Source organism: Echinops telfairi, unplaced genomic scaffold (genome assembly GCF_000313985.2).
Source record: "Echinops telfairi isolate 266 unplaced genomic scaffold, ASM31398v2 ScPeMD7_7423;HRSCAF=8461, whole genome shotgun sequence".
In the NCBI taxonomy this organism is placed as follows: Eukaryota; Metazoa; Chordata; class Mammalia; order Afrosoricida; family Tenrecidae; genus Echinops; species Echinops telfairi.
The window spans coordinates 2,069,424-2,082,830 of record NW_022111323.1 but is presented as its reverse complement, the minus strand read 5'-3'; the positions used below and the strand labels follow the sequence as shown (position 1 = coordinate 2,082,830).

The following is a 13,407-nucleotide window of genomic DNA, read 5'->3' as shown; positions in this document are numbered from 1 at the left end:
GGTATCAAGGGCTCAAGTAGAAAGCAAATGTTTTGAGAATGATTAGGGCAACAAATGTAAAAATGTGCTTGGCACAATGGATGTATGTATGGATTGTGATAAGAGTTGTACAAGCCCCCAATAAAATGATTAAAAAACAAAGTATCAAGCTCAAAGTGCATCAAAAGGGAGACAGAATGATAAGGTTTTAGCCATTCAAGTCAGATTTTTCATTTTAATATCTTATAATAATCTTTACAATACTCTGTCTGATAACTAGGTTATACTCATAACTCAATTATGGTCAGAGGGAAATCATCTGAGGCTTGTTCCATGTGTCAATCCTTAAAATGTGTTTTGGCTTCTACTGTCATCCATAGTCTTCTTCAAATCATAATTTCAAAATTTAAGCTGTTATATCATTCTCTCCTTCAGATTTGGATTATATTACTTATAATCCTTGGGTCACACATATTCATGGGCTTCTTCCATGCAGGCTTAGTTGACCTCTTACTTAGATTGATGCTTGTTTGTAAACAGTCCTTTAAGACCCCAGATGCTATTCTCTTTTATAGTCATACACCATCTAATTTCTTCAGTACACTTTGCTGTATCACCTATATATTCCATGTTTCCTTCATGAGGGCAAATATCGAGCAGGGAGTCCAAAATTCATTCCTATATCTATGTTTTCTATCTGTTGACTTTTGAGACATCTTTGTTATTTCATGGTAGAGAACCTTATCAATCATCTCACTGGAGCATAAGATATTTCTATTTATAATGTTATTGATTTATTCCATGGTAATGTATTTAAAACACAATTTTAAAAGAATATTAAACAAGTGTAGGCTAACTAAAAATCACAATACACGGATTATTGAGTTTTACAGATTAAATCCTTATATGACTGAATGATAGTTACACAAATAATAGGAGTTAATGGTAAAGTAAAACTTACAATAATAGTCACTGACAATGTCAGACCCGTATGAGGATATTCTCTCATTCACTAGCCATCAGGGAAATGCAAGTTAAAACAAACATCTAATACCTATAACCAAAGCACAAGAAAAAAAAATTTGAGCTAGGCCGACCCTGCAGTCCCAGCTCGAGTCATGGTTCCCCCCCCCTCCCCCAGGTGACAGTGTTACACAGGAGAGTACTGAAGATACAGTTCAGTGAGAGCATCTGGTGAGACTGTCCACAAGGGAACAAACTAAGTGGGAGAGAGAGAGAGAGAGAGAGAGAGAGAGAGAGAGAGAGAGAGAGAGAGAGAGTTAGTTAGTTCACCTCATTCTAGTGCGCCACGTCTCGAAAGCCATTCCTGTTTGGAACAATTAGTTCTCAGAGAGGACTACAGGGTTGCAGCAATTAGTTCACAGAGAGGACTGCAGGGCCAGCCCCTGCTTGAGACATGATATCCTCTCCTTCCATCACAGCACTACAAAGGACAGCACTGAAGAGACAATATGGAGAGTGGGCAGTGCGGCAGGCCTGACCTCCACACAGGCAGGCAAACCAAGAGGGGAGTACAACAGGTCACCATATAAGGGAAGATTAAAACAAACAAACATGGATTCAGGAATGAGTTTGTGGATCTAATTGAATCCTAGGTCCAATTTAATAAAAATTAGTTCTTACATCATGGCCCTGCTCCATACTTGCCCTCAGGAAGGAAACACAGAAGATAGGGGTGCTACAGTAAAGTGTGGTGAAGAAATTATGTGGTGCCTGGCTATCAGATAGACTGATGTCTAAGGTCTAATAGGCTTGTCTCTTAGTGAGATGTCAACTAAGTCCACATGGAAGAAGCACACCAATGTCAGTGACTGGAGTATTGTAAATCCTATAATCCAAAAACTGAGGAGACAATAGTATCAGAGACTAAATAGTGAGAATCTGGTTTGCAGAAGGCTATGGCTGACTGTGGGAGACCAAGATACATTTGTGGGATCTATATAGGAAATAAGCCCTGGTGCTTCGCCTCTATGCATACAACTCTGTTTTCCAAATAGAGTGCATTGGAGTGATGACTATAGAAGATCATAATGATAAACCTGACTTGAATGGTGAAAACCTTGTCAGCTGACCCGCCCCTTTGATGCACATTAGGCCTGATCAGGTTTTCAATATCTTTTGTAGGTTTTGTTTGTTTGTTACTTCACATTGGGTTTTATCTCAGATGTGATATGCCTTTGAGGGTCAAGCTCTTGAATTTTTGTTATGCTTTTTTTTCTGTTTTTCAGTATGTGAAACCCAGGATTGATGAACCTGTGGGGACAGCAAATAGAATAAGGCTTTCTTGGGAGGGTGGGAGGTATCGTTCTGGTGAGGTGGTGGTAAAAGTAGTAGACACAGGAAGGACACAGGCTGTTACATGTTACATTGTGGAAGTTGCAATCCATTTCACAAATCAGAGTACGTATGGATTGTTGAATGGAAATCCGATTTTCTTTGTGAACTTTCAACCAAATCACAGCAAGAAGGTTTTTAAAATCCTAGTTAAAAAAAGACCAGTGTTATAATTTAAAATGATAAATACCAGAATGTGACCGCGTATAAACATGAAAAATTATGATTTCAATCAATTTGTTGAAAATTGGGAATAGAATATGCTGACAGTGGCTTTAAAGGAGGCATTATTTCAATGCAATTAAGAGGAATGTGGTCGTTAGATGATTTTATGTCAACTTGAAGCTGTATGAAAGTGTAGGGGTGGAACCCAAGCAGTCAATCAGGCCTGATGGCGCCTCCGTGGGGGTGTGGCTTTCTTAGAAGGAGGACCTTGGGAACCTCCCCCTCACTTTGCCACTTTGCCTTCCTGCCTGCTGGGACTCCGCTGGCCACCCTGAGAGCTACTGCAGCTCTGCCATGGTTCCACTGACCTGGGATCCCCAGGATTCTGCCCCCAACGCCTGGAATCTTGCAGTCTGTCTGCATCATGGCAGGTGGCTGCGTGAGTCTGCAGAGGGACTTAAGGACGAGTATCGGGCTGATGGACTTGAGTTGGACTGACACTTTCTTAATGTGTAATTACTACTTGAGATAAAGTTCTGTCTTATAAAAAAAAAAGTGATGTCAAGGAGTTCAGTGAAGAAAAGAATGTTTTGAAACTGATTGTTGTAGCAATTGTACAATACTGCTTGATGTGATTCCACTATGGAATGATATGACATCTATATTAACTTCCAAGAAACTGGTTTTGAAAAATAAAAAATGTTTTCTATTTCTGTACTTTGTTCTTTTATTCTGAGCCACTCTGTATTAGTTTTTTATGTGAATTAAAATTGTGTTTTGTATGAGAGACGATTTTTTGATAATGTTTTTGTATTTAATTGATTTTATGATATTGTGTTCTTAGGCACTCACCAACTGTGTCCTGGCAAGTGTGATAGAAGGTAGGAATGTGTATGCAGTTCTATGTCCACTGCTTATGTATTTTAATTGAGGGTGGACTTGGTTCATCTTGGGTGTGATATATCATTGATAAAGTGTTGTATGAGCAGTGATATCTCTTGCACAGTGAGTGAGGCTGCAGGAAATGCAAGTGTGGCTTGGCCACGTGGCCATGGTTGCTGTTTCCTTCCAGGTGGAACAGAAAGAAAACAAACATAAACAATAGCAAAATAATAATAATAAAAATCAGGGGAAAGCAGCAAGAAAATATAATTCAGTAACTAATTAAAAATTCAAATGAAAATAAAAGCAAAGGAGATAAAAATAACCTTATGCAAACAGTGAAAGTCCAAGATACATTAGCAAGATTTACACAGGAAAAAAGCCTTCTCTGATTTCTCTATTCATAATTGAGGGATGGGGATACACTGGTTACAGAGAGTATTTAAAAGATGATTATAGGTAATCAAAATTATAAACCTGACTTGACTATTAAAACCTTGTCACTTGATTCCCCGTCTGATAAACGTTAGAACTGATCTGGTTTTCAACATTTTCTGTATTTTTTAATTCATAATTGGGGATTATCTCTGATGTATTTTTTCATTTTGGGTAGCCCTCTTGAGTTTTTGCTATATGTTTTCCTAATTTTCAGTATATGAGACCCAGGAACGATGAACTTATAGAGACAAGTACAATAAGGGTTGCTGGGAGGCACAGGCGGGAGGCAGGGTAAAGAGGATCAAATATCAAGGATTTCAAGAAGAAAGAAAATGTTTTGAAACTGATTGTGATAGCAATTTCACAATACTGCTTGATGTGACTGAATGATTTGATAGCTGTATTAGCCCTCCTTCCCCAAATAAATAAATGAATAAATGAATAAATAAATAAAAATACAATAAACAAAACTATGGGAAAACTTAATGAAATAAAAGAGAAATAACTATGAAAAGGAAAAAAGAAAGAATAAAGGAAAGTAGTGAGAAAGTATAACATACAAGAGAATTTAAATAAAAGAAAACACATAACTCCCTTTGCTGGCTTGTACAGCCGTGCTGAGAAAATCAGTGACCAGAAACTGCCTGTGTCGCGGGGACAGCAGCTGATATTATAAGCAGCCCCACCCTTTCCTTTTTCCGGAGTGGGAGGCTAGTGGGCACCACTGTCTCTAGGTCCCCGGGGTGGGGACTGAGAATAGCGCAAGGTCACATGTGCCAATGCTGTTTGTGAAAATGTGGTCTTTCCAAATGACTAGTGGATTTGTTTGGGTTTTTTTTGCTTAAGTTCTAAACCAAATCCTAGAGCCAGCAGATACTATTTAATAATCTGGAGGACAAAATAATTGTGTATCAATAAATGGAGGTTCCTCCTTATGATATATGCTAAATTATGAAAGATGTAAAATATTCAACTTTACCCCCCCCTTTTGGACTTTATATTTTACTGCATGTCTCCTTCATTTTTTTTCTGTTAGCTAATTTTTAAAAAATTAAATAATCATTTTATTAGGGGCTCATACAACTTATCACAATCCGTATATAAATCATTTGTGTCCAGCATATTAGTACATATGTTGACTTCATCATTCTCACAACACCCGCTCTCCACTTGTGTCTCCCTCATTTTTAATCAATAAAGAGTAAATTGTCCATAAAAAAAATAGAAAACACATAAACAAAGAATAAAATTGGGGCAGGGACTGGATGAAGAGAAGAGCAACCTGGAGGGCAGGGCACCACACATGGGTCAATGAGGGCAGGGTACCACACATGGGTCAATGATAACTCTCTGGGTACAGGAGTAGGGATATGGGGAGTGAAAGGGTGGTATTCCTGTCAGTCTATATATTGTTAGGGGTCAGAACATCTGATCTAGATGTAATTTTATTGGCTATAAAATTGACTTACGTAAGTCAGGGTGCTTGTCCCCAGAATGAAATCTTCGGGGCTCAGTGGGAAGGTGGAGGCAGGATGTGGATTTGTGGAATGAGTTCTTGCCATTCCAGGACGCTGCATTACAAATTCTGTTGGTCTGATGAAACAGCACCTATGTGTCTCCAGATGTGGAATTTGTTTACCTGATGCTTGAAATACAAGGGTGAAAATCTGACTTCAGGCAGAGAGCCCTGTCACCCATTACTGTGTAGGTGAGAGTGGGGACTGTCCACACTTGCAGTAACCAGAAAGGTGTGTTGAACAAGGGAGAATCATCCATTCTCATCACCAGTGTGCTTTGTCTCTCTTTAAAACTTCTTGTGAAAGTTCAAGATGGCTATGCTGTATCAGGCCAACCATCAGTTCACAAGTTTTATCTTTCACTGATTTTGTTCAGCTTTGTCACCTAGTTGATATTCAATCTGTTTTCCCATCCTTTCTTCTGAAGCTTGGGGTTTTAAGATTATCATCCATATGTATCTCATTTGATCTTCATTGTAGAGAGTCTGTGTAGTGTGTGGCATTTCATGCCACCTCATATTTTCGAAAGAATAGTAAGATGCTGGTCCACCAAGGGAAACATTCAAAGGAGGCCCCTGAATGAATAGGACAGGTTCTGGGAGAATCCTAACTGGACTGTGTGGTGGTAGAGATACAAAGAAAGTAAGCTATGTCTTGAGTGTTGATCAGTGATCAGGATGATAGTGGATGGATAATGACCAAAAAAGGAGAAAGGATGGAAAGTGGGAGATTAAGTCATTTTCAAAATCATGTCAAGTATGCTGTGCCAAAGTCTCTCAGACTTTTTAGCTAAGTATCATGACCCTCAAGAAATACAGTTTGCCTATTTGACAGGCTTTATGTGCCCTCAGCTCTTTCCCAAGCAAGATCCCCTCTGTAATGCGGTCCTCCACTTTCTCTCATCCGCTCGTACTTCAGTAAACATTAAGACCTCAATAGCCTCATCATAGTTTCAACTTAAACATGAAAGTAATAGTCTTCTCCCTTTCCTACCTGTCATATTCCAAATCACCAGCCTAAATCTATCCCATTGGCTAAGAGAAGTTGCTTTAAGTTAGCTCAAGCAGAGAGGCCAAACATGGGAAACAGCAACACTCAGAACCAGAGAGGAGAGAGGAGAGAAGAGAGAGAGAGGGAATTACACAGTGATGTCACTATGGGGGTGCTGGGGAAGTGGAATACACACACTAATATTTCAGAGGGATACTACCAGAATTATTACAGGTTATGCCATGGTGGTGCCAGGCATCATTGCAGGCATAGAGACTGACAAGACAGTAGCATCATTAGGGTTGATGTTACCTGCCACTTAGTGTGGTAAGTCATCATTACCACCACCCTGCATCCAAGTAGGTTATATATTCCTCCCCCTATGATTGGCAGACAGTGGCATCAACCATTAGTAAATGGAAGAGGGAAGTAGCTTCTAGGGTATCAGAAGGTAGGGCCAATTGGACTACACTAGGCCTTGCCCATGAGGTTGGAGTGGGGTGTCATACCATGACTTAACACACTAGATTACAACAACCCTAGTGACACCACTATTATCAGAGTAACTAAACCAAAATGGGAGTAAGAAAAGGAGAGAGAAAAAATAGGGAAAGAGTAGTAAAATGAACTTAAATGGAGTGGCTTTTTTGACAGTGTTAAGGTACAGTAGAACAGAGAGTCCTTGGCAAAGTTGAAGCATTGGTCTCTGGCCAAATGGCTTTATTCTAGTGACCTTTATACAGCTAACCAAGTACGTTCAGCACAGACCAAATTGAGAAATGCATACATAAAATTTTAAAGATGAATAAAACAGCCCAGTAGTGGGGAACTGATCAAAGACCTTCCATGTCCTTCATTATGGCTTATGAGTTGATTGCTGTTCTAACCTGCAACAACACTCCCTTCAGAATTTTAGAGGTTAGGTGAGCAAGGATGAAGGCTGATAACTCCAGAACATTCCCTCCTCTCTGCCAAAGGCAAAGTCCAATTAAACAGAATAAGGAAACTGGCAGTCCTGGCGAAGTCATGACCTCAGTAAAAAGAAGCTAACTTTAAACTCTAGCCAAGTACCACTCTGATGTCAATCATAGAACTTTGTTTTCCAGAATGGCAGAATAGAGTGGCAATAAAAACCCTATCTATGGTTACTAAATCTTCTCCCTGCCTCTTTATGAAATTTATTGAAAAATTTCTCCTAATGATCACTTATCATCTATAACTCTAAAAATTACTGCCTTTCTTCTCCAAGTGCTTCCTATCACTTTACTAGATGCCTATTGTTATTCCTGTACCCCATTGCTAAGAGTAAATTCAGTTTCTTTCCTTCATACCCCAAGGTACAAGCAACAACAGACTCTGGTGTCTCAAAATCTTCCTTGAAAGAAAACAAAATGTGGAAAAGGAAAACCATTAATTGGACACTATGGAAGACTGATCCAGGAGTCTATCTACCAGGATCCATTCTCTAAACCCAACTTCATGTTGACACATGATGTTTTTGTCCGACCCTTAGTATTTTCAACAGAAACCCAAACTCTAATTATACCTCATAATTCCCAAAGGAAACCAACCTCAAATTAAATAAACAGAAAAAGATACAGGTTTAGCTCTTCATTGCTTATTCAGATTAAGACCCCGTTGAGATACAAACTATTTACCCTACATAAAAACCTCTGTTTTTCAAAGTCGATTTTAGCCTCAAGTTACAGCAGCATAAAAGGGTCTGGAAATATTTGAAGCTACAATCTTTTAAAAAATTTTTACTCTAAGTATTTCATAAATACAAATTTATTCCTAGAACAAGCTACAGGAGTGTCCTCTTATCCCCTCTGATAGTACTCATAGGACCTAATGATAAGTAGGCAGTGTGTCACCGAGGTTATATCGATTTAATCATAGCCATTTCAGAACAAAGTGCACAGGTTTTATCCTATTACACATAAATCACAGGCCAATTATCTTTACTATCAGGGAGGGCATTCAAAATATTTTAAATTTAGAAATAAAGGACAGAGAAAGACATACATTTTTGATGGCCTTCACAATAAATATGAATTGATTTTAACTATTCACTGGAAGGTAACACAGTAGAAAGTATATGGATGCTACTGTCACAAACACCTAAGCTCCAATATAAGCTGCACTATTTTTATGGCTGTATAAAACTTTGTTGAGCCAGTTTTTTCATGTCTAAAATGAGGTTATCGCCTTCTCCAAGACAGGTATGTCCCCTCAACCTCCGGACATGAATTTCCGTTAAGATTCATTACGCACCATTGTAAAAGTGTCTGCTTATTTGGGGTGACTTTAGAACAGTGTTATATGGCAGGAACTGATTAGTGTTCTCTATTTCTTCCCAACATAAGAAATTGACCAAACCTGAGGTGAGGCCTCCTTTATGGAAGTACTATTTAAGATGCACAAATACATGGTTCATGACCACTTGGTAGATACTCCATCTCGTTGCTTAGGAGATGGGATTAGAAGATTAGGTGCATCTGAAAACAGATGCATGCATTTGTCTTGTTGCTTATCCTTAGAATAGTAGTCTCGTACAGTATAGATTGACTAACTTTACTTAGCATAATGGTTTCCTGGTCCATCCACGTCATGAGGTGTTTTTTGGTTTCATCACTTTTTTTCCAGGGATGCATATTATTTCATTGTGTATATGTTCCAGAATTTCTTTATGCATTTTTATACTGATGGGCATTTGGACTCTTTCCAACTTCTTGATATTGTGAACATGGGAGAGCATATGTCTGTTTGTGTGTATCTCTTATATCCAGCAGAGTTATTGTTGGGTCGAATGGGATTTGTATTCTTAGTTGTTTTAGGTAGTGCCGGACTGCTTACCACAATGGCTGTATATGTTTACAATCCTACCAGTAGTTTGTAAAAGTTCCAATTTCTCTGCATCCTCTCCAGTATTCTTTATTCTTTTTAAATTGGGCTATCAATGTGGGTGTAAGGTGATATAACACGTTATGTTGTGTTGATTTACATCTCCTAAATACCTAGTGATTTTAAGCAATTTTTCTTGTGTTTGCTATCCATTTGAGTGTCCTTTTTGGTGAACTGAATATTAAGGTATTGAGCATGGGTTAATCTGGAGAGATTCAAGGAGAAATGTAAGTAACAATGATCAGAAAGTACTTGGAAATCTTAGATCAGCAAAGAAGTTAAAAGTATCCTGAGAAGTCTGGAAAGTCCTTTTGTAGGACTGTGCTATTGAAAAAGACAGTAAAGAGTGAAGAATCTCCTTCCCTCTGCCCTCAAGTGTGGACATTTTATGGTGACATTTGAAGCCCTGGGTTCATTGATCTTTTAAAGCTCAGAAGAAAGGCTACTCAAAAAAGGAAGCATAGTCAAAATTAATTAAACTTTGCTAGTTTTGTGGTAGGCTTAGAATATATCTCGGATCCTCACAACAAAACTGTGAACTACATATTCAACTGCGCTTATATATAAAGCTCTTTCTTATACACATGAGTGTGCCTATGAATTTGTTTCTCTAGTCTACACAGACCTTGGGAGTGGGGTTCTAAAGAAACAAATCATAAAGATGGAGAGTAGATGTTTGATTTCTGCTTCATGTTAGTGTTTCTTCTTAGGCTAGCTAGAGGTCAGATATGTCCATGAATTTTACTGGGTTGTTTTCTGGAAAGAATGTGGGAATTTAAATTTTGATTCCTAGAAATTGTCTTTGGTTAATCCTGTCTGAAATGGTGAAAATGATTGAGATAAATGTGAATCTAGAGCTCAGGTGTCAAAATTGACCCTTGAATTTCTCAGAGCTCCTTAGGGAAAATGACTGACAGAAGGTCAAGATGGCTGGCAGAAAAAAAAAGCAGAAAGTCAGGCTCTGATTTAATGCTATCAGAGTCCTAATTCCATATTCTGTATCAAAATAATAATTTAGATAAGGATTTAGATAAGCTAAATAAGAATTGAACTTGACTGTTTTAAAAATTGAGTTATTGAGATTTAGATCAACATTCCTTATACTGGTGCTTATTATTGTTGATATAAGAATTTATAGAAATGATATTGGGAAGCATGAAAATAGAGCCCACTTGCCTTGAGTCATTAAAATTCGATCTTTAAGTGTGTTTAGAACATGCCTGCAAAGAAGGCTCTGAAAAGATAAGCCCCACACTGTGCTTTGGAGTACTCAGGACATTTGCATTTCAAAAGATTTGCCTGGGGGCTGTTGACAGATTGAAGAAAAAGGGAATTCTTTGGAATTTTGAAGTTTGAGATAGTGGTTTTTGTCAAAAGCTGGAAAAAAAATCTGAAATCATGAAGAAAACTCCTCTCTAGGACTGAAGGTTAAAGGGAACCTGTGGCAGCCTGAAATGCTTGCTAGGTGACCACCTGGATCCACTTATTGAGTAAAAGTGGGAGAAAAGCAGCAATAGAGAGACAGGTTGAGTCTGGCCACTGACACGCGTGGACCTGATTTACAGAAACTAGAAGAGAAGACAAGAAGGGGTTGACTGATTCTGAAGTTCATGACCTAGCACAAGGGGGCTAGGCTTGTTGAGAATTTGTGATGAGCCCATGGTCTAAAAGTGAGGTGATGAGGCTAAGTGAAGCCGCCCATAGTGATTTGGCCAGATCCGACCAGATGAAGAGAAGATTATTCAGCCTGTGTGCTGGTTAATATTGCTACTGACTTTATGGACGGCCTGCTCTGATTTAGCTTTGCTTATGGATGCAGATATCACAAGGTTCCAACTGGAATGAAGATTCTTTGCATCAAAGAATGTGTATCTCCTCAGAGCACTGGGTTGATGCAAGTGGGCAGTATAGAAATTGGATATCCAAAATTCGGAGCATAAAGGCGTGAAGTGATAGAGTTATAGGATTAAGGTGTAGGAGTTCACATAAGCATAGCACATTTTTGTTTTGTTCACTGATAGAATGTTGTACTTAAATGAGGGTGGCACATTTTAAAAGTGTATGCATTTTAGTTTCTCTTCTTTTTTTTTCAAGCCCCCTAAGGGGCTGCACCGTTCCTGGAAGTACTGCAATACCAGGTTGATGTGTGGAGTGGATGGAGCAAGCTCCTAGTCCAACTCCTATTTGCAAAAATACATTTAATGTGCTGTCATCGGATAGAGGATGTATCAGATATTAAACTGATAAGAACAGATACTGCATTTTAGTTTTATCCTATTAAGTACAGATATGATTTTATTTTTGTTTGTTTGAAACTTATATATGGCTAAAGAGTTATGTGAAACTGTCAAATTGAAAAGGGGTGGTCTAATGTGTTAGTCTGGGTAGACAAGGGAAACAAATCCATAGACACTCATATCTGTATAAGAAAGAGCTTTATATATAAGAGCAGTAAAATATTGAGAAAACATCCCAGCCCAGTCCAGATAAAGTCCATAAGTCAGATTTTAGGCCATATGTCCAATACCAACCTATAAAGTCCTCTTCAGACTCATGAAACACATGTAATGACGCTGAATGCAGGAAGATTACAAGCCTGTGGGTTGAAGGTCTTGTGGACCCAGGGGTGTTGTGAGCATCTCAGCACTTGTAGGGGTCTCCATGTGGCTCTTCCAGCTCCAGAGTTTTGGCTCCATCAGGCTCTCTCCATGTGTCTTCTCTACAGGCATGTCTTGCAGGGAATGAGCATGTGTCCTTCCTCCAGCGAGCTGTTTATGTACTTAGTACCTCCAAATGAGGTCATCAAGCTGTGACCTGATTGACAGCCCAGAATCAACCCCTTCACTCTGAATCCTCAAATTGACACCAGGTTATGTAACTACAACACTGATAAACCAGGGATTGGGCAACATGCTTCTATAGAAAGCCCATGGGAGAAAAACAACCAAATCAAACACACTGCAATTCAACCAATGCTAACTCATTATGACTTTGTGGGTCACAGAGAGTCTCAGCAGAGCACTGGGTTGATGTAAGTGGGCAGTATAGAAATTGGATACCCAAAATTTGGAGCATAAAGGCATGTAGTGGCTGGCTTACAAACTTTCATAGTTCAATCTTTCTTCTGAGGGACTGCTGGTGGTTTCAAAGTGCCAACCTTGCAGCCCAATGATTAACCACTACACCACCAAGGCTCCTCCCAATGGGAGAAAATGCCCAGTATTATTCTCCTAACTGGGAACTTTAAACAAAATTCCTATCTAGTCCAGGCTGCATACTATAAACAACTGGGACGTTAGATTGTCCTTTCAAGATGTACAACATCATACAAAGGTCACACCAAAACGTTCTAACTTGGAAACCCCAATAAATGAACTGGATTTTACCTTGAAAACACCCGAAGCAGATTAAAAGAATTTAAATACTCCCTTGGACTTAAGGCTGAAGCAAGCTGGAGTGAAAAGAAGCAGATGACTACTATCCCAAGGTTATGATTTGGAAGTCATTGGAATTTGATTCAAATGTCTTGCTTTGAGGGTGCCCAATAAATAGCAACGCAATAATACCATATACTTGCAACTTTTTGCTTTTTTATCACATGTCTTCGGCTAGCAGGCATAGTTCTGCTTTTGTAAATGAGCAATATTGGAAGTTTTTCCCTATCTCTAACCGTCATTGTTTGCATTAATAATATTTAGGCACTTAAGTTTTAATTTAGTAAAAGTCGACAATCCATGAATTTTAGTCTAAAAAGCTGTCATATAAGTACACTTTCCTTTTCCAAACAGTGCTTTGAATCTGAATCATTGGCTAAATTAATGATACTATCAGTAGAATTAACATATGCCCCAAGGTGATGATTTATAATGTTGTGCAATAAAGTACTAAGAATGTCTCTAAAACGTACAAATTTTAAACTTGCACTTAATCATCGTAAACCTTAATTTAAGAACAATTGGTTATTACGAGGAAGGCCTACTGGATATTTGTCCTCAGGAAAAGATCATTGAAGATATTCTATTCCAAATTGTGGTGAAGAAATCAGATGGTGCCCAGCTATCAGAAAGAATAGCACCTGTGGTCTTAAAGGCTTGTCTTAAAACAAGCAGATATCACAGTGAGGTGTCAGTGAAGTCCACAAGGAGAAAGCACTCCAGCCTGTGTGATCCCAGGATTG

General features: G+C 38.7%; 1 non-coding gene across 1 annotated transcript; it reads right to left on the bottom strand.

Moving 5' to 3' along the window:
• Positions 1-11,331: 11,331 nt before the first annotated feature.
• Positions 11,332-11,521, bottom strand: LOC115872312. Its single transcript, XR_004047793.1, has one exon. It is a non-coding gene; the product is annotated as a U2 spliceosomal RNA (small nuclear RNA).
• Between the last annotated feature and the right edge of the window lie 1,886 nt (positions 11,522-13,407).